This window comes from Peromyscus maniculatus, chromosome 2 (genome assembly GCF_049852395.1).
Source record: "Peromyscus maniculatus bairdii isolate BWxNUB_F1_BW_parent chromosome 2, HU_Pman_BW_mat_3.1, whole genome shotgun sequence".
In the NCBI taxonomy this organism is placed as follows: Eukaryota; Metazoa; Chordata; class Mammalia; order Rodentia; family Cricetidae; genus Peromyscus; species Peromyscus maniculatus.
Window position 1 is genome coordinate 133,568,025 of NC_134853.1, and position 22,974 is coordinate 133,590,998.

At 42.0% G+C, this 22,974-nt stretch overlaps 1 protein-coding gene and 1 non-coding gene across 2 annotated transcripts in view; one reads left to right on the forward strand and one right to left on the reverse strand.

The window, feature by feature from the left end:
* The window catches only part of LOC102912596 (selection and upkeep of intraepithelial T-cells protein 10-like), a 212,581-nt gene that overhangs the window by 189,363 nt on the left and 244 nt on the right, over window positions 1–22,974 (reverse strand). The window lies entirely within an intron of this gene.
* Window positions 9,345–9,451, forward strand: LOC121827677 (U6 spliceosomal RNA). Its single transcript, XR_006069996.2, has one exon. It is a non-coding gene; the product is annotated as a U6 spliceosomal RNA (small nuclear RNA).

The window sequence follows — 22,974 nt, forward strand, 5'->3', positions numbered from 1 at the left end:
AAGATAGACAAACATTAGATAGATAGATAGATAGATAGATAGATAGATAGATAGATAGATAGATAGATAGATGGATGGATGGATGGATGGATGGATGGATGGATGGATGGATGGATAGATAGATAGATAGATAGATAGATAGATAGATAGATAGATAGATAGATAGATAGATAGATAGATAGATAGATAGGCAAACTTCTACTACTAACAGTGTCACATATACTACAAATCATGGAGGGACTACTTATTTTGAGATAAAAGCAAGAGGAAGAGAAACAGGAGAAATGAAAGATGATAAGATAAATAAAATAAAGTAAAATAATACAAAGTAATGGATTAATCTAAAGAAAAGTGTGACAAATAGAATAGCAACAGGTAGCAATACAGTAGATTTGAACACATCAGACCCATAGCCACATTAAATATTAAAAAGAGAGAGTGAGTCATAATGGAACAAAACAGCAAATCCATCTACCACTTCATGGTGCCTTCAGAAATTCATTTTAAGTATAAAGACACAAATAGGTTACAAACAGGGTATGGGAAAAAATAAGCTACATTAACACTAATCTCAAGGCAATGGGAATGGTTTGTTAATATCAAACAAAGAAAACTTCAGAGCATGACATACTGACATAAAGGAGTGCTTCCATAGTGATAAAGGGTTAATTACCCAAGAGGACCTGATCACAGGATATTGTCACCAAGTCAGCATTTCTAAAGACTGGAAGGAAATGACAGAATGAAAGGAAAAACAGGCAACTTCAAAACTACATCTGAAAGTGTCGATGGAGTTGTGACCATGGATGTTTCCATCTGACAACAGAAAATGTCCTCCTCAGGGACCCCATGGGAATTTTAAAGATAATCCTATTCTGTGTTATAAAATACATTTGAATAAATTGAAAAGAACTGAAATCAGATGAAGTATGCTCTCTGGCCACAAAAGAATTAGATTAGCACTAATAACAGAAGCATATCTGGGAAATACCCAATAATTCAAAAATGAAGCATACTTCTAAATCAGCTAATTATAAGAAGCACAAAATAAATTATTATTAACTTTTTAACTGAATAGAAATGAAAACACAACATACCTTAATTTGTGAACTGTAGATAAAACAAAACATATAGAATTAAACATTCTTATCAGACAAATGAAGGCCCTGAGTTTTTACATCTTAAGAAATAAGAACAGGGGCTAGGGGTGCAGCTCAGCAGAGATGCACATGCTTAGCATGTGGGGTCAGTTTCCAACACACATACAGAGAGAGAGAGAGAGAGAGAGAGAGAGAGAGAGAGAGAGAGAGAGAGAGAGAGAGAGAGAGAGAGAGGAGAAATGAGAACAGAAAGGTAAAACTAAAACAAAATCTGAGCCATATAAAACTAAGCACAGAATAAAACAGAAAATAGGATGGAAAGTGTCAGTAAAGGCCGGTTACTTGAGAAGACCAATAAAAGTGATGTTATGCTTGGCTCTTAATACCCACTCAGAGCTTGTATTCTGAGGCCTTGTTTCCCAGCACATCAGTGTCCAGAGTAAGGTTTTGGGGAGGTGACTGGATCATGAACTCTCTGACCTCAGGATTGGACGAATCCATTTGTGAGAGCTGTAGTTTAATGAGCATCAGGGTAGGGGACTGTGAGAACAAACTCTCTCTTTTCCTTCCAACAACCACGAGATGCGCAGCTCTCTCCGCTGAGTGCTCTCCATGATGCTCTGCCTTGCCCTATTGCAGGAGAATGGCCAGTACAGCCATTCCACTGTGCCTATAAAGCAACCTTGAATCTAGGACAGAGTCAGCAACAGACTGGCAAGGATGAGCCATAAAGTTCTTGAGGACCTTGCAGGGTGACTAGAGAGGACAGGAAGAAACTCCTGATGAGATTGGGGGAGGGGTCGTATTTCCGGGGCTGGAGGTTCCAGAGAACATGGAGAGAGGGTAGGCCAAATCGCTCTGCTTTCCTTGAACTCTTCGGGTCTTTATCTCAATTTCTGACTTCCGAGTTTTTAGAACAAGTTAGATAATCATTTCATCTGGCAGCTACACCCGGTGCTCAATGTGTGGCATTATTCAACCGCACCAAGGCCAAGGTGAACCCACCACACAGTCAGTGCGCCGCCTGCGGTAGCAGCAGGCTTTGTCTCCCTTCTCATAAGACCTCCGTGCCTGTTTTTTGCGTCTGGGGTCTTTCTGTTACAGCTTTCCTACAGCAGCCTTGAGCTGCTGTCCACCCCAGCTCAAAAACTCTGCTGGGGTCACCCACCCCACTGCCGGCCTCAGCCCTTACTTACTGCCATGTGGACCTTCCTCGCTGGACGGTCAAAAGCCCAGGCCAGCTCAGCCACCTTGAGAGCTGCTTTACTTACGGCTGCTGCCACTGCTACAAGCTGCCAAGGGGCCCAGCCATACCCAGCCTGGCTGCACAGTGACAACCAGCAGAGTACCCTCCCAGTCAGCCACCCCACCACTTCTAATGGCGGGTGAGTGGTCCTATTATCCCGCACTGCAGCCCAGCCATGTATATTTCTCCCGCTGGTTTACTTACATTAGCTCTTACAGACCGCTCATGCCCGCCACCTCCCACCCCCATGGCATGTGAGCAGCCATATTGGCACCCAGCCCAAGTATGCAACAAGCACAGTTCAGGGTACCTTGTGGCCCTCCCCCCACAGTGCTGCCACTACAGCTGGCTACCCACCCCCGCATATCTCCACCTATGCTGTCCGTGTCATTAGATTTGGTAAGACACTTGGGAATTTTTAAACAGGGAATTAGGATATAAAGAAAAGGCAGGGCGGTATCTTTCCCATGTTAGCAATCAGGAATACAATGCAGGGAGTTAAGATCCTGTTTACTGCTATTATGGATCACTTACAAATAGAAAAAAACAAATGAGGTGATACACAACTTAGCTGATATTGACATAATGTCAATCAGAATTACCAAACCGGCAAGTTTGGTAATTCATATTTTATCCTTAAAAATGGTTTGATAACTTTGCCAAATAAGATAATTTGACTGATAAGATACAAGCCTTAGACGGACTTACTAACGATAAGACACAGGCTTTAGAAAAACTTACTGCTGATAAGGTACAAGCCTTAGAAAGACCTACTAATGAAAATAAAAAAAATTCTCAGACACAGCCAGAGGAATTTAGAGCAGAGTCTACCTCACCATTGCATTATGAAACTGAAGAGGAATGGCCTAAGGTTATTAGAAAACCAACCTTAATTTACCCAGTTACCACACAAAAATGACCACCAGATGATATGTATTCCCATGGCTATACAGAAGTTATTTGGGATCTGAGAGAAATGTTAGATTTGAGGAGATTTAAGAAAACAGTCGTTTCATATGGTACATATTCACCCTCTGTGAAATAGATGTTAAATTCACAGGCAACTCAGAACAGGATTATTTACCAGACTGGAAAGATTTAATTACAGTGATATTGGAAGCTAGTCCTCAGTTACAATGAAAACATGGTGGAGAGAAAAGGCTAGGGTCATAAACAATAAAGTAGGGCTAGAGGCATTAAAATTTCCCAAAACCAGTTTCTCAATAAGGGCCATTATGCTGACTTGCAAAAACAGTCGATATTTGATGATCACACCTTGGTCCTATACCATACAGTAGTTTTGAATGCTTGGGACAGAGCTGAAGAATCAGGATGAGAGCTGAATCATTGAATAAAGTTATAGAGGGCCCAAAAGCAGCCTTCACTGATTTTTTTTTTATAAAGATTAACTTCAGTTGTAAATAGAATGATATCAGATCCAGGAGTCAGACAAATATTAATTGAATCCTTGGCTTTTGAAAATGCTAATTCAGAATGTAAAATGTGATTAGGTCTTTAAAGGCAAGATTAGCACCAATAGAAGAATGCATTACAAATACAGCTGATAGTGGATCTCACACTTATGATGCTGCTTTTATAGGGGAAGTAATTTTTAGAAATTTTAAGAAAAATCAAAATGTTAGATGTTTTAATTATGACAAACAAGGTCATCTGAAAAAGGATTGTAGGCAAGGAATTCCTAGAAACAATGTTTTTTCTAGAGATAATTCAAACAGAAGGCTCCAGCCTTCTGGAGTATGCAGAAGGTGTGGCAAAGGCTGACATTGGAATAAATAATTCAGATCGACAAGGGACAGGCAAGGTAACCCTTTGTCATCAGGAAATGCCTTGAGGAGCCTCTCATAGATCTCAATATCAAATTTGGTTCAATCATTCCCTGTCAGCATGGGGAAACTCCTCCACAGAGCAATTAAAGAACCTAATGCCTGTTGTTAAAAACCATACTGCTATGGATGACAGAACAGCTTCAATAGATAAAACAAAATTTTCAGGAGAGACAATAAAACAAGTATTATGGTAAACTTCTATAAATGATCAGAGACCAAAGCTTAAAACACAAATAAATGGCTTTGAAACTGAGGGTCTGGTAGACACAGGGGCAAATGTAACAATAATTTCACCAAAATCTTGGCATAGAAATTGGCCTCTTCAGGAAGTAAATATTCAGTTTCTAGGGATTAGAACTTTATCTCAAGTAAAACAAAGTACAAGATGGATTGAATGTATAAGGCCAGAAGGACATATAGGAAAATTAAAAACATGTGTTGCTAACATAGCATTGAATTTATGGGGATATGATTTGTTACAGCAATGGAAAACACAGATTAACATTCCTCCAACCTCAGAAACAAACCATAAAATAAAGAATACTTCTGAGAGAAATAGTATTATCAAGAACAACCACAAACTGTACAAGTTGTACATAAACAGGGCCCAACAGCTGACGACCTTTCAGTGGTACCAACAGCCCTACCTTTAAAATGGTTAACTAACAAGCCTGTCTTGGTAGAACTATGGCTTTTTACATCAGAGAAATTACAGTCATTAGAACAGCTTGTACAGGAGCATTTAAATGCTCAACCTATTGAAAAATTGGAGATATAGCTCAGAGGTTAAGAACACCAACTGCTCCTCCAGAGGTCCTGAGTTCAATTCCCAGCACCCACATGGTGGGCATAACCATTTGTAATGAGATCTGGCACCCTCTTCTGTATACATAATAAATAAATAAATCTTTTTTAAAAAAAGAAAAATTGACCAGTCCTTGGAATTCTCTTATATTTCTCATTAAAAAGAAATATGGAAAATGGAGAATGTTAACAAATTTAAGAGCCATAAATAAGGTGATTCAGCCAATGGGCTCTTTACAGCCTGGAATTCCCTTGCCTTCTTATTGTTTAAAGGACAGTCTATTATAGTGATTGATTTAAAAGACTGCTTTTTTTTTTTTTTTAGTATACCTTTACAAGAACAGGATAGAGAAAAATTTGCCTTCACAGTACCTACTTAAAATATTGCCCAGTCTGTTAAAAGGTTTCACTGGAAAATTCTTCCACAAGGGATGTTAAACAGCCAGCCCTACCTTATGTCAATATTTTGTACAACAACCATTGGAAATAATCCATAATCAGTTTCCTCAATCAATAATTTACCATTACTAGCTGATTCAGATACAAATACCTTAGAAAAAATGTTTGAAGAAACAAAGAAAAATTTTCCTTAGGGATTATGAATTGCTCCTGAAAAAATATAAAGAGGAGATTCTATTAATTACCTAGGATATAAGAAAAGTTTACAAAAAATTAGCCACAAAAAGTGCAAATCAAGAGAAATCACTTATGAACTCTTAAAATTTTTTCAAAAATTGCCAGGAGATAGTAACTGTCTATGGCCTATAATTTGATTAACAACTCAAGAACTAAGTAATTTATTTCAAAACTTGCAAGGTAATAAGGACTTAAATAGTCCAAGAAAATTATCAGCTGATGATGAGAGATAATTGGCTTTGGTAGAAAAGAAATTACAGGATGCACATGTGGATCACTTGGATCCAGAGATTGACTGTATCCTGGTTATATTACCCTCTACACATTCTCCTACAGGAATTCTTATTCAGAAAGAAGATAATATTTTAGAATGGATATTTTGTCACAGAAACAGAGTAAAAAAATTAAAGACCTATGTAGAAAAGATTTCTGGATTGATTCTGAAAGGAAAATTGAGACTTTGTCAATTAACAGGGATGGACCCAACAGAAATTGTAGTACCTTTTACTAATGCTAAATTTCCTCGTTATGGACAGAAAATAAACATTGGCAGAGAGTTTGCAGTAATTTTTTGGGACAGATTAGCAACAAATATCCCTAAAGCAAGATTTCAATTTATAAAGAGAACTAATTGGATTCTTCCTTACATTGTATGAGGAAGACCAATTTCTGGAGCCCCTACATTCTATACTGATGCAAAGAAATCAGGAAAGGCAGCAAATTTAATTAAAGTAGCTCAGAGCCCTTATGAGTCTGTTCAAAAATCAAGATTATATGCTATTTTCATGGTATTATTAGATTTTCCTGAACCTCTTAATATAGTTACTGACTCTCAATATACAGAAAGAGTTGTTTTACATATTGAAACCACTGAACTTATTAAACATGATTCAGAATTAACTTTGTTATTCATTCAATTATAAGAAATAATTAGAAATAGAAATTATCCCTTGTAATACATACCATGGTTTACCAGGCCCTCTAGCACAAGGTAATAATGAAATTGGTCAACTATTGGTAGGAAATGTGCTAGAAGCCTCAGAATTTCATTAAAAAACACATTTAATTTCATTAAATTAACCACATGTTAATACCAACTATTTGAAGAAAGACTTTTTCATCACTTAGCAACAAGTGAAGGAAATTGTAAGGAAATGCCCTACTTGTTCTTTATATAACCAAACTCCACTACCTGCAAGAAGAAATTCTAAGAGTACTCAAAGAAGTGAAATTTGGCAAATGGATTTATTTTTGGTGTTTGGAAAATTAAAATATGTGTACCAAACTATAGATATATGTTCAGGATTTCAATGGGCAACTGCTTTGAGTTCTGAAAAAGCTGATTCTATAATTATACAATTATTACAAGTTATGGTCATTATAGGAATATCTTTACAAATTAAGACTGACAATGTTCCACCATATGTCTTTAATAAAATGAAATAGATTTTGCATATTACAATGTAAAACACATTACAGGTATACCATGCAATCCTATTGGACAAGTAGTTACAGAAAGATCTAATTACACTTTAAAAGATATGCTTAATAAACAGAAAGGGCTAATAAAGACCCCCAGATATAGATTGAACAATGCTTTATTAACTTTAAATTTTTTAAATGTTAATGAAAAAGGAACAACATCTGTGGAAAGACATTGGATAATAGAAAAACAACAACAACAAAAAACCCCAATGAACTAAATCAGCCTGTATACTTTAAGAATGTGTGACCTCAGAATGGAAACCAGGATATGTGTTATGTTGGGGAAGAGGTTTTGCTTTTGTTTCTATTAGAGAAGAAAATCTATGGATACCATCAAATTGGATAAATATTAGATTCATACATGAGAGACCTCTTGATTGGTTGATTGGGAGAGGTGATGGTTCTTCAACAGCATGACACTTCAACCTAACAGAAAGAGAAACTCCCCAAAGTTAAGGCTGGGGCAGAGTTTTGTTTTTGTCTTTCTAGGAAAAATAAAAGCATTCATCTAAGGAAAGCAATCATCTAAAAGAATTCATCTAAACACCACTGGACAAATGAGACATGTGAGGAAGAAAGATGAATCATCCAGAGAAAATTCCCTAAGAAAAAGAATAATTTGGCCTAATGGTATAACATACTTCCAATAGCACAAAAATCTCATAAATCTTCCCAAATGTTTCTCCATACTATTTTCTACAGACAAACATGAAAATAGTCTTTTTGTAGTCCCAATCAAATTAAAAACTAAAGCTGGTTTTAGACTTGGAGCATGGCTCTCTCCTTCTCTAAGACCAGGCACTTTCATTAAAGGAAAATTTAAATTCTCTGTCTCATGTCAGAAGAGCCTCCTGGTATGAGATAAAAGAAAAAACAAAATTAGGGACTATTCTATTGCCACTAATGTCATAATCCTTTTGTTTTATTTTGACTCTTTGAAACTTTCTTATGTATAAATATTATGTCAAAATTTATAAGACTAACATATATATATTTAAACCATCTGTCATGATATTAATGATCATATAGAATACTACTGATTCTAGAAATAGGCTTCATCTAGCTTCCTGTATATGATTTATGTCTTGAGTCGGGAGCAGGTAACTAGTAACTAAGTTTGTGTACCCTGAATGCACTTAATAAATTGTGGTCCTTTAACCCAATATCTGCTGGATATGACATTTATATTGTTTAAGTTTCCTGCAATGAACCATGATCATTCCTAACAGTGACCTTTGAAGTTTCCAAAAGGATGTTGGGGTCCCACAACAATGAATACCCTGGATTGTGATAATACTACCACTAAATTGACAAACACCATCCAAAGATCAGCTCTGTACTACAAACTGCTCAGGAAAATTTCAAGACAGTTAGTTAAGATGATCTAGCCTCATTGACTATTCCAGCCAGGACTTCAGATAAGCCTTTCCATCACACTGAGACTGGACAACAGCTAGCTCCTCCAGGACTTGACCATTTTCTTAATTTTCTCAGGGTCCCCTAAAGATGCCATTACCCCTAGACAACAGAAAGTAATTTTAAGAACATGACCCCACATTCCCAAAAGACAGGGTTGGTGGGTTTTGGTCATTTGATGGATGTTTATCATTGCTTGTGGGAGGGTCACAAGTTGTTATTGGTCATGTTCAGGGAGGATACTAAGTAAAGGAAATTAGATTCAGGGATCTCATTCTAGAAAAAAAGGGGGGACACAGAAATGATAGGATAAAAGGGTTGATTTCAAACTTTCAAACAAGAAAAAAAACAACTACTAGTCTCAAATATTTTACATTGGTATGGTTTTCTGTACATTGGTACAAATTTAAAGTTATTTTTGTTATACTGTATACATATTTCTACTCCTATGTAAGATATTTTTGTATACTGAAACAAGTTTAAGGATATTTTTCTTATACTGTGATATATGTTTCTATTTCTTTTTTAAGGTATCGTACTTATACAGCTCATTTAAAAAAATAATGTAAAGTTCTAGTCCTTGAAAGCTATTTAGGATATAGAGAAATTCAGGTTAGTAATTAGTCATTTTTAACAATCAAACTTATAGTCATGTTAGGTATATTTTCTAGGTCAATCAGAGACATATTTTAAGTAGATAGGTGGTCTTCAAACACTTCCAAGAGATATTTGAATAACATAGGGCTCTTCATGACAGTGGAACGTCTTCTCCTGGCAGCACCAACCTACTTCTTAAAAGGATTATAGGGTGTGCTCACTTTGTCAGCACATGTACTAAAATTGGAATGATACAGAGAAGATTAGCAGGGCCCCTGTGCAAGGATGAAATGCAATTTCATGAAGCAGTCCATATTTTTCTGAGTCTGGCTGGTTAATTCTAAATATAGTTTTTCACCATTTTTAAAAAAGGATTATAGGTATCAAAGAACCTCCATATGGAGTTTGCTTTCTTTGTGGCAAAAGCTAGCCATTTGGGCAAGAAACTGCCCTTGCCTTGACTGCTGACAGTATGCTGTCCAAACTGAACAAGCAGGACACAAGAGTAAATTACTGCCAAACTTTGCCAAAACAGGGTAGGACAGTCCTTCAAAAATCTCTGCTTCACGGAAAACTTAGTCAGATACTCTAGACCTGTAGCATAAAGATAGATGTCCCAATATCACAAAGGAACCTTAGGGTGACTGTCTAGGAAGCCAGATGTCTCTGTCACTTCATAGTTTTGGAAGTTGCTTGCTCTGCATTTCCTGTTTAATCAGGCAATAATATATCCTTCTCAGGTCTCTGATGGAGTAGAAGACTAATTAGTACAGTTACACTTTCCCTTAGTCATAACAGAAAGTAAATTAGGTACAAAACTTTGGGCTCATTAAGAGAGGATAGAAAATGGGATGTTTGCTCTAAATTTGTCAAATATTATAGACTGGACATTGTAAATGTATTTCTTACTGGGTAATTGTTCTTACTGTATATAGTTTTGCATTGTTAGAGTTAAAACCTTTCCTTTTATTTAGACAAAAAGGAGGAAATGTTGCAGCAGATTGTCTCTACAGCCATTCCTCTGTGCCAATAAAAGCAACCTTGAATCTAGGACAGAGTCAGCCACTGGTTGACCGGGATTAGCCATAAAGTTCTTGGAGGACTTTGTAGGGTGGCTACAGAGGACAGGACGAGACTCAGGGGGAGTTGGGGGGGGCATGATTTCTGGTGCTGGAGGTTCCAGAGAATGTGGAGAGAGGGTCAGCCAATTGCTCTGCTTTCCTTGGATTCTTCAGGTCTTTATCTCAATTTCTGACTCCTGAGTTGTTATTATACTAGAACAAGTTAGACAATCATTTCATCTGGCAGCTACGTTGCCCCACACCCATAGTGATGGGAGCAAGTGACCATGGACTGAGACATCAGAATCCATGAACTAAAAGTGAATCTTCTTTTACAGTTCATATCTCAGACACTTTGGAGTAGTTAACATTTGCCTTAAGCATAAAATGTAAAGCTGCAAATCTTCTAGAAAGAAGGAGGAGGAGTTGGGAAGAGAAGAGGAGGAAGAAGAAAGGACAGGAAGGAAGAGGAGGAGGAAGAGAAGAAGAGGAGGAAGAGGAAGAAAAAGTAGTATAAGTAGAATGTTAGTGACCATGAGCTAGATCAAGATTTCTCAAGTAAGACATAAAAAGCACAAATTATATTTTAAAAATTGATAAATTGGATTTGCTCAGCACTAAAACATTTGCTCTTTTAAAGACCCGATTAAGAAAGTGAAAATATAAGCCAAATACTGGGATGTTTATGAAACTGCATTTGACAAAGGACTTAGAATAGAAATGAATAATCACAGCTCAACAGTAAAATGTCAAACAGCACAATGTAAATGAGCAAAAGACTTTAATAAAGGCTACATTAAAAAGATACAAGACTAACAAGCAAGCACATGGAAAGATACTTAGCACTATTAGTCATTAAAGAAATGTAAATTAAAAGCACAATGACACATTATTTCACACTTCACCTGATGGCTATAATTACAAATGCTGGCAAGGTCAAGGTTTTATGAGGTGGTAAACAATTAGGACTCTCATATACTGTTAAATGTCTGAAATATAACAAGTACCCCAATATATTATCAATTAGTCATATCAGTGAGCACTCACCATAATTATAAATGTGAAGTATGAATCATACAAAATGGAGAAGCCTGAAATGGCCTCTACCATCATGAAGCTTGTCTAGCCAGGCTCTTTCCCCGTCCCTTCTTTGAATCATCCTCTTAAAGACTCATGTCGTTGGCCCTGGGCTAATGCTGTGTGTTGTAGCTAGAAACGATGGTCATCCAGCTGTGTTGTGTTGAGAAAGTCTTGGGGGAAAGGGTCTACTCTGAGGATATGGTGGACATTAAACAGATTGCACTGGAAGGAGCAGAGGAGAGATAGAAATGCTGAAAATGGTAGACAGATAAAGAAAAGACCTAAAGGCAGAAAACAAAACCAAAGACACATACACAAACACACACCCCCTCACACATACACTCACACACATTCACATATACACACATACACACACACACACATACACAAATACTCATACATTTACACACACTCACATATACACTCACACACTCTCACATACTCACACACACACACCTTCATATATACACTCACACACACATATCCACATACACACAAATGCACAGACACTCTCTCTCACACACATTCACATACATAAACACACACACTTACACACTCGCACACACTCCACATTCACTCTCCTTCACACAAAATCTTTCTGATAAATGATAAATCAGCAAGCTTCTGTCACCATAGATGCTACCTAGATGCTAAGTCAGTGCTCTGTGCAGAGGTGACTGTGGTATGGGAAACACAAAGGATCTAGTCAGAGGAAAACTTAGTCGCCGAAGACTCCAGACAAATCATTCAACAATTATCATCTCCAATTTCCAGACAGTGATGCCAAGTGAATTGGTAAATCAGTGGGTAGATATAGTCGGTAAACTGTACCATTGCTAGGCATAAGGAATTTCAAACACAGTCATCAAAAGGGTGAAAAGGAACAAACTCTCTTTTGTAAAGAATGGGAGAGTGGGCAAAAAGGCCCAGGGATACGTGGTTCCTGCACCCAAATCTATGCATGGATGGCATGAAGAAAATGGAGCCTGCTCCATGTAGCTACAAGGGTGGTAATCGGGGACTTGGCATAAGCTACAGGTGGGTGATGGTGACATATGTGGCTTAGCAGTGTTAAGAGCATCTACAAGAGGAGCAGGCTGCCTCGAGAGGCAATGGGCTTCCCACCGCTAAATGTCCTCAGCAGTGTCGAGACAACTACATGAGAAGATTTATGAAAAGGTGCTTCCAAACACAGGGAGCTGAGAATCGAGTCCAAAGTCTGAACTGAGAAAAATAAAGGTGTGTATTTGGTTGGACGGGATGAGCCTGATGGGGAAATGGGGCTTTCCACAGCAGGTAGGCCAGGCTGCACATAGAGACTAAAAGGTGCCACGGAAAGGACAAAGGACAAATACAGACTCATCAGACCCTCCGGCACTGGATTTGGTAAAGTAAAGGCCAAGCAAATGTCAACAGCTAGGCAGCATGCCAGTGGGCACCATGGGAGTTGAAGACACTGGGCCTGCCACATGTGCAGCATGGTAAGGACAACCCTTGCTGGACTTTGCCACCTGCTCAGCCAATCAGCAGAGCACCCCTGGGCAAGGCACGTCTTGCCCAATTCAATCAGCAGGCCTGAGTTCTACCTTGATGTAGACAGAGGCTCCCAATCATAAGGTGTCCACACATGCTCCTCCTGACTTTTTAAATATTAAAGTATTTCTCCTAAGACAGAAGATACTTTGAGGCTACCTCCTCCTCTTTCTTTTTCCTCTCCCTCCTCCTCTTTTTTCTTCATATTATTAATAATCATCCTAAAAGCCATACCACAGCTCTTTACAGTACACAAAGTGCAACCCAGTCACCATCCTACTCCACCCCATAACAAGCCTGTGAGCCACACATTACTACTCTGCTGACTTCACAGATCAGGGAGTCAAGTGCAGAGAGGTCCAGCTAGCAGGTTGGGATGCCCTTGCTAGTTAACAGGGATTTTCTTAAATAGCTATAAACCTTGATCACCATATATATGCACAAATGTATTTGTGCAGATCACACTAGCCTTGTGAGGGGCCAAAACTGAAGAGCCCTAAGCTCACCTGCTGAGATGAAACACCCAAACCACACCTAGTCCACTTAGGTTTCTCTCGGTTCCACTTGCCTGCCCTGATTGCCAGCTTCAGTGAGTTCCCACTCCTCCCCTGCTGAGGACTTTTCTTCTAAAAACAAACAAAAACAAACAAACACACCAAAAAAACACCCACAACTTTCTTGAGAGCCACGTGCATTTGGCTCTCTCCTGTTATGATTCTCTTCCACAAATGTGTTTCTTCTACACCCACTCTGACAGGTCCTAGAGACTCCCTTCCCCAGCAGGGTCCGGAAGGCAGTGTCCATTTCCGGGTACTTCTAAACCTTATGTTGCTTTGATGTCTTTTCTCACGGATGGGCCCTCTGTTGTTCCCCCAGGGTGTTCCTTAGGAAGAAGGGAGCTGGCTGGGCAGAATTGGGCATTCACCCTATGGGTCTGGACTCAGTCTGTGTCAGTGTCAGGCCTGGTGTTCAGCAGTGGTGTAGGTGAGGGCTCTGATTCCCCTCGGTGAGGAAGAAAGGTAGTTACTGCAGAGCGCTCTATCCCACCCACCTAACTACCGCACGATGCCTAGGTTTGCTGCCTTCCTTCCCAACAAGGCTCAGCCACGTGTTGTTACTGGAGTTTACCGCCATCTTTCTCTAGGACAGGTCTTCAGTCTGTCCGGTGATGCCATTCCCAAGATCAGCAGTTGTAGAAGTTGCTCCTGTGCTATATCCTTCATCAGCCTAAAACATGCTGCAGATGGAGTCCATCTGTTGGTCCATGGTTTTCAACCACTCCAGCTTGACACTTTGATACAAATCTAGAGAGATTTCTCACAGAGGCTGCTTCTACTTCTTTGCCTCTTCCTTTATTCACTTGAGTTTTCATCTCCAAAAGCCCACTAAAAACATCTCCTGTCAACTTCTAGGGTCAAATCTAATAATAACCTTTGTACTTTATTGAATGCTGACACTTTTTCTTTCTTTCTCTCCCCACCCACCCCTTCTCTCTCTAATTTTATATTTTATGTGTATGGATGTTTTGCCTGTCTGTGCACAAGGTGCATGCAGTGCCCGGGGAGGCCAGAAGAGGGTGTCAGATCCTCTATCTCTTTCAAGGGCTGTTTCTCAAAGTTGAAATGAATGCTCTCCCTGGGCTGACTCCAGTTCTACCTACCTGTCCTCCTGTCTGTCTATCTATCTATCTATCTATCTATCTATCTATCTATCTATCTATCTATCTATCATCTATCTATCTATCTATCTATCTATCTATCTATCTATCTATCTATCATCTATCACCTATCTATCACCACCATCATCATTAATGGGCCTTAGTGTTATATTTCATCTCTGTGCAATGAATCTTAAACGTGTCCACAGCCCTGCTCACTCTCCTGAGCTGCAGGATGTTTTTAAGTTGCTTCCTGTCCTCTGCTTGGTGGGCAGCTCATGATTAACATGACCTCAGACTGGACCCCTGCTGCTTTCTCTCCACCCTCACAAAGTTCTGTTTCTTCCTCAACCTGTCTCAAATGAAGAAGTTGCTCAAAACAAAACCCTCGGTCTTAGCCTTGCTCCCCTCACCGATCATATCCATCACAAAATGCTAGTTTGCTGGCTCTAACACTGTGGGAACCTGACAGACCTATTCCCTTTCCTTCAGTCCCACTGAAGCCATGGGGGTAAGACCCTACTTTCCCCACCTGACCCCAGCCTGGATCCTACCCAGGATCCTGGATCCCTCTCCTGCTGCCTCACCATCCTTCACACTGAGGTCTGAATGAACTTCCAAGATGCAAATCAGGTCAATCTTCTGTAAAACCTCCATAACTCCTAAGAGAGGACAGAATTCAAGTTTCTTACCTCAACCAGGTCACTCTTCAGGTGGACCCTACTCTCTGCTACATTTCTAAGAATCGTTTCCTTTGTAACCCAGATCTTATTTCTCTTGGACTTTCTGTTTCCTCAACACACCATGGTGCCTCCCTACTACAGGGCCTTTGCCAAGGCTGTTTCCTCAGCCAATGGTACCTTCTCTCACATCTTCTGGCAGAACCCTTCTCTTCATTCATAACATAGTGTCTATGACTCACACTGCCTCCATTTTTATTTAGTCACCTGTTTATTATTTTTCTTCTGAAAGAAAACTGAATGTGAGCAAGCACTCTCTATGTCTTGTCTGCCAAACATTAGATGCTTCTATGTGGCCTTCATGAACAGTTGAGTGTTCAACTCATAGAGATCATTATCACTATCCTGTCCCAGGCATTGACTTCGACAGGCAAGTAAAACATCAGTTCAAATTGTGTTCAGGTTCACATGCAGTAGATCTGGAGCTACAGGCCTTTTGCAAATGCCTCTTTGCTCTACCAGGTTTGTGAGTTTGGGTGAGTTTACTCCCAGGACTTCAATTTCCTTATCTACAGCATAAGGATAATGGTAGTATAGGGTGAGGGTAATGGTAGCAGTTCCCTCATAGACTTATTATGAACAGGCAAGAATTACTACATTAAAAAAAGTGATTGGAAGTACTTAGCACACATCAAATGCCCAATCAAATTATGAATGGATCTAGTATCTCATAGCTATCCTATGAGTCAGGAATTTTCAGTATTAGCAGGATTGACATTTGTGGGGCCATACTTCTAAATGAGATTGCTTCCTGTGTTGTAAGATACATAGCAACATCCTGGCCCCAGCCACAAGATGCCAGCCAGTAATACCTCCCCAGTTAGGACACACAAATATGTCTTTACAAATTGTCAAATGTCCTCAGGCTGAGAGAAGGTTAAAACCACTCTTGAGAAAGCAGATACCATTGCCTGCTCATACAGATACCAAACTGGAAGTCTACAGGGTCTGAAGAACTTGTCCAAGGCCAAAGGAGATGACGGTGGGGTCAGGACTCAAAATCCACCCTTCTCACCCTGGGGCATGTTCTTTCCCACACCCTCTCTGCTTGTGGCCCAAGCCCCTCTGCCCTCACCCTAGCACATTTGCAGCCTAGCACATTTGCAGATCCGTGCTAATTACACAGCAATGTAAAACTTTATATGTGGTTTGTTATTTTATATCCAGGAACATGGTCCGCAGCCTTCATTACAGAAAGCAGCTGTGTGTATACTTGGGGTCTAAGTGCCATTTAGTGGTCAGCTCGATGGGGTATTTTGTTTCAAGCATCACATTTCCTTTTTCCCTTTCCATACTTCAGTAGGGTCCTAAAGAGAGGAATGGAGCCTGGCACAGCTTGGGCTAGAGTGACAGGCAAAGTCCTAAATGAGAGTTACTCTCTATCCTAATTCGATGGGAAGACAGACAGAGCCCAGAGCTGCCACATGTGATTGTGTGTGCACAAGTGTGTTCACAAGCCACCCCCTCGGCTGCTTGCTACCTGTGCACTTTCCCCATTTGTGGCTTGGAGGGAGTGAAGGGTTTAGCAGGGAGATTTAGACAGATGACTTTCTAACAATCAGCTGTGTGGTTTGAGTGTCATTGTTCCCCTCTGAGACATGTCCTCATCTTTAAAATGAGGGCAAACCCAGCAGGGGAAACGGCACAGTTGGTGAAGAACATTACTATACAAGCACTAGGACCTAAGTTTAGATCCCCAGCATGCCCATGAAAACCGGGTGCCATAGCACACCCCTGTAATCCCAACCCTGGGGAAGCACCTGTCATCCCAGTGCTGGGGAGGCCAAGACAGGAGGACCCCTGGGGCTGGCTGGCCAGCTCAGTGAGCTACTCTTTTAATGCCACCTTTTGGTCCCCAGTCAGAATGTTCTTTCCTTGCCCCTCCTCCAACTCACTGTTTTCACCATTCTTCTTACCTAGGATGAAAATAAATATGTTTCTTCCTTCCATTGCACCTGCTTTTCCTTCATAGACCAGTTCAAAACATGTCTCTTCCAGAAAAGTTTCCTGGACCCCCTGGCTTTCAATATGCTGGGATTTTTATGAAATGTATGTCACCTGGTCTTTATATAATATTTTCTTTATTTTAAAATCCTTTTTTTCCTCATCCTGAAATATTTACTTGACAGACTGTATGTGTCCAGCGTGATGATTTAATAACATATTAATGTTGCACAATAATCATGACCTTTAGACTCATAAGCACACACCATGTGTTCTACACATTACTAGAACTTACCTTGTAACTGAATTTTTGTCCTTTTGACCAGGCCTTACACTTGTTGCTAAAAAAGTTAAGTCAGCGCGGCCATTATACAAAACAGCCTGGAGGCTCTTTGTTTGTTTGCTTTTATAACAACAGAACAAATCTCACTCTGGAATGCATATCCAAAAACGAATGAAATCAGCCTCTCCAAAAGATCTCAACCCTCAAGTTCATTGCAACAGCACTCACTGACATGTCTTTCAACTCAACACCTACAGGTGTTTCTTGTTCAAAAGTCACAAGTAGCTGGAGGAGGGCAGCTCAGTTACAGCACAGAACATATGGAGGAGCAGCACGTGAGAGCTGAGCCGTCGCTATCCTGAGGGCTCCCCACAGCCAGCCATGTGCACCTCCCACCTGGAGCCTGGCCTGTCAGACACCCTCTGGGGCAGCCACATTTTCGACAGATCATGCGAAGACTGTCTGCTCTGACAGGCAGGGCAAACCCCGTTCTGAGTTCCTGCACAGCACTTGCCGGTGCCCTTGGATTCTGACCATGTCTAGTTCAAGTTCGCCTCTATCACCCTTACCAGTCCCCCTCACACACCAAACCCCTACACACTCCTACTCCTTTGCACGTGCAATGCCCATGGCCCTTAATGCCTTCTCTTTCTTCGGTCTTTCTGCCCAACTCCAGCTTAGTCTTTTGCTGGTGGTGATTTGGGGTGGGGGTTGTTTTCCATTTTGTTGTTTTGTTTTGAGGCAGTTCTATGTGGCCTAGGCTTTCCTCGAACTCTCCATCCTCCTGCGTCAGCTTCCAAGTGCTGAGATTATAGGAGATGTAAATTCCGGGTTCCTGCTCATTTATTTATTTGTTTGTTTGTTTTTTTTTTTTTTTGGTTTTTTCGAGACAGGGTTTCTCTGTGTAGCTTTGCGCCTTTCCTGGAGCTCACTTGGTAGCCCAGGCTGGCCTCGAACTCACAAAGATCCGCCTGCCTCTGCCTCCCAAGTGCTGGGATTAAAGGCGTGCGCCACCACGCCCGGCCGATGTTTGTTTGTTTTTAAGCAGGGCCTCTTGAATCCACCGTGTAGTTGAACATGACCTTGAATCCCTGATCCTTTTCCTCCACCTTGTAAGTGCTGAGATTGCAGGATGCACCACCACACCCAGCTTCCTGCTCCAGTTCTTCCTCGGAAGGCGGTCCTGATTGGTCCTGTTTGCCCTTCTTTTTGTTCCCCCCCCCCAAGCTCCATTTGTTTATGTCTCTGTCCTCTCCACTGGGTGGCAAGTTCTCTGAGGGCTAAATCTGGGGCTGATTCCTCAGGACCCAAGAGGCCCCCACTGGACTGTGCCGCAACAGTGTTGTCTTCGATGACTGCTATCCCACTTAGCAGCTCTGACCCCTTACTACACTTGTGTGACCACCGGCCTCTTTTTCTGCTTGAGTGACAGAATACCCTTTGCCCAGTCATCTCAGTGTCTGCATTTTTTTTCAGGTGCTTTCTCTCACTCTAGATTGTCCTCAGCGTTGCCTGTCTCTGCCTCATTCTTCAGTTCACTTCCTTTCTCCCCAGGCCCAGAAGCAATCTTGTTCTTCACTCATTAAGGATTAATTTCCAAGCAAGGCTGGGGTAGAGAACACAGAGCTTGGGGTCAGGGGATGCGTGCTGGCTATAGGAGTCAGAGCCAGAAGTCAGACCATGCCCATTTAAGAATACTGGGTGGCCAGTGGCCCACAGCCCAGAGCAATGCTCTTCCTTTGAGCCTGCAGCTAAGTGCCTCATCTCTCACCCTAGAAGGGACACCCTTCAACAGAGCAGGGCTCCTGAGGCCAACTTTGTTGGTTTAGTTACGCTACAAGGCTTCTGCTCCTGCCCCTGCTGTTACAACCTACAGATTCCTGGTACCAATCTGATTGAACAACTTAATTAAGATGCAATAAAAGAAAAGTGGTCCGGATGTGCCCCGGGCAGAGCAGTCTAGAGTCTGCAGCCACTGCCCCCTCTTGAGCCCAGAGTCGTTTCTCACCCTTCCTAAATGTCCTAGACTGGCAATGACCTTAAAGGAAGAGCTTTAGTGTTGTGTGCAGAGGGCCCCTAAAGGTTAATCACTCTACCAGCTTGTTTATGCTGGTGGTGGGTCACCTCAGTTCACTGTCATGTCCAGAGAGGATGATGAAACTACCCAAGTGCCCCAGTCTCTAATATTTAGGGCTTAGCACCACCCAGGGCTTATCTCACAAGACCAAATAGGAAGGAGAACATGCTTTAAAATGCTGAGATTGAGCTGGAGAAGGGGCCCAATTTTGGCTATGACAGCGCAAGCTGCTCTTGCAGAGGACCTGAGTTCAGTCCTAGTACCCAGATCAGGTGGCTCTTAATCACCTCAAACTCGGGCTCCAAGGGATGCAACACCTTCTCACGGCCTTCCTGGGTATCTACACATATGTGGCAAACACACACATAGTCACACATAAATAAAAATAAAATAATTTGAAAACCCAATGAAATCCATGTTTGTGTTTATTGTTTTGGATAACAGCTTCCAGAATTCCATGGTAATTCACATACCATGTACTTATTTAAAGTGGCTTTTTTTTTCTTTTAGTTTACTCAGAGTTGGGCAACCATCACCATTTTGATATGTTTTTATCAATCCCCAAAGAAAGCCAATACCCCTTGTGTTGGTCCCTCCTCTGTCTCCTCATGCTGCTTTGTTCTGGGTGACCGCTCTCACTTTCTGACTCTGTATACATGCTCACTTCAGTCCTCTCTGAAGTCAAGGCATAGTCTATCTTGAATATGCCTCATTTTCTTAAAGATTTATTTATTTTTATGTGCACTGGTGTTTTGCCCGCATGCATGTCTGTGTGAGGGTGTCAGGTCCGCTGGAACCAGAGTTACAGACAGTTGTGAGCTGCCATGTGGGTGCTGAGAATTGAACCCAGGTCCTCTGGAAGAGCAACCAGTCCTCTTAAGCCTTGCACCATCTCTCCAGCCCCCATGCCTGATTTTTTAAGAATTGTATGTCTTAAGTTATATAGCCTGATGTCTTAACATGCAATAGTTGACTCTTCATTCACTAGCTGATGGACAGTTGGCTAGGTTGTTTCCACCTTCTGACTATTGTGAAGAACACTTTGGTGTGCAGAAATTTGTGTTGCTTTATGTTTTCAATTCTCTTGAATTGACAAACTTTTTTGCTCTTGTGTCTCATTAACAACACCAATGCAAATGGTGATGAGCCCAAGGCCTTATCACGCACATTGATTCACTGGAAAATAGTGAGGCCAGGAAGAGGGCTGGAGAAAGCCAGACTCCAAGATGCTGTGTTCTGCCCTTGCTCATGGCCCTGCTGCATGAGACCTCAAAGGAGGAAGTTAGACCTCTGACAATTACCTGCCAAAACCTTTATCACTTTAAAGAAAAAGATATGATATGAGAAAACTTCCATTTGAAATACATGAAGGAAGTTTTTAAAAACCACTAATAGTCACATATACCATCACTTTAAACTTGATCTGGTCCTTTTTTTATTCCCTAATCTGCCATCTTCTAATTCCCCAGTGAAGACCGTATGCCTACTTCTCAGTGGAATTAAACTCCCACCACACTCTAACCAACTCACTTTGTTCTCACCAAGGAGATGGGTGACTCTGCATGGAGTTGGGAGACCTGAGTCAGGGCAGTATCATTCAAGGACTTCTGTCACAGTTGCAGGTCTCATAGCTCTGTGTGTGGGAGACAGAGCTACTACACTGTGCCCTAGTGCCCTATTTTCTGGGTACTCTGTCCTGCTCAACATCTGTCACCAATAGGTGTGTGACAAAGAGGCTGAGCAGAACAAATTACTCCAGATACCTAGTAGTTTGAACTGCAAGCAATTGCCAACATACACTTATTTTCAGCCTAAAAATAAATGGAAGTTTCACATGACTAGTGGGGTTGACCCGTCACTCTCTGGCACTTCCTTCCTTTCCTTCTGGTCTGGCTGCTCCAACTGCTTCACTTTCTCCTATTAGCTACGACTGACTTCTTCTTCAAGAACACCTCCAAGGTCTTTGCCCTGACCCCAGCTGTCTTAGGAGCCCTTCCTCTACCTGTCTTCCCTTGGTCTTCTGGCATGATTGTATTAATTGTCTACTTGCATCTCTGACCTTGTACATCAGCTGTAGAGTTCAGATATCACCGAATTCGTCCTGTAACCTCAGATGCCAGGATATCATACTTAGCATAACTTGTTTAACAAAAGTAGTGTGTGTGTGTGTGTGTGTGTGTGTGTGTGTGTGTGCCACGAATCACTTTTCCCATTTGCTGTGATGAGACAAGGGTTTTTTGTTTGTTTGTGTTTTTGGTTTGGTTATGTTTTTTTTTTTTCAAGACAGGTTTCTCTGTGTAGCCCTGGCTGTCCTGGAACTCGCTATGCAGACCAGGCTGGCCTCAAATTCAGAGATCTGCCTGCCTCTATCTCCTGAGTGCTGGGATTAAAGGCTTGTGCCACCACCGACTGATGATAGAAGGTTTTTATCCATTGACATCTTTAAGGCTTCCTTTGTCTCCAAGGAACAGAAGGGGGTTGATTTTAAGGACTTTTTCAATTCCTATAGCCTAAGAAATGGGCATGACATGAATTCTTACCCTTTAACAGCCATACACAGGGATTTTATGTGGATCCAGGGAACTAGACCAGAAAATGACTGGCTAGTTTCTAAGGAATTCTGGTGATAAGTATTTTATGTTCTTTAAACATGCTTTATTTTGATGCAGAAAGTGTTTGCAGAGCGCCTAGGAACATGCATGCCAGTGTTAGGCACAGTAGCATGACACAAAGTTGTAAGTAAATAGCATCTTCCATGGATCTCCACTGACCATCTCATTCTTCGAAATAGCTCGAAGTGCCTACCAAAATCCTGTCCTGCTGGCTGATTACTCTTGCCAAGACTCGCGGATGTGCTGGGGAAGCTGGCCCATGTCCCCCCAAAGCTGCCTGACCATTGGGCTTCCACCTCTTAGCCTGGGGTCCCCTGAGCAGAGCATCAGGCCGGACGCCCTCTGGCGGTGGCGCTCCGGAGCTACGGCCCAGCGCAGAGCTGGCGAGGGGAAAGGAGAGGGAGGAGGGGGGAGGCGCAGGCAGGGGAGGAGAGGAAAAAGTTGCGCTGGGAAGTTTGGAAAGTTGGGAAGTGGCTGCTGCGGGCTTCGCCTCCCTCCGCGCGCGTGCGAGGGAACAAGCGAGAGAGCGAGCGCGGAGCCAGCGAGCGCCTGCCATGCCCGGCAGACCCCGCCTCGCCGCGCCCGGGCGCCGAGCTCGCTCCGACTCCCTGCGGCCCGGCCCGGCCCGCCGCGGCCCCGGCCCCCCGCCCCCCGCGCCGGGTCCTCCCCTCCCCCGCCCGGCGGCCCCAGCCCCCCGCCCGGCCCGGCTCCGCGCCGCTCTCCCGCCCTCCTCTCTCCCTCCCTCCCGGCCGCGGAGCAGCATGGCGGAGCCCGGGCAGCGGCCGCGCGGCCGCCCGCCGCCCCTCTGAGCCGGGCTCGGGGGCAGCCGGGCACCTCAGAGCCGACCCCCGCCCCG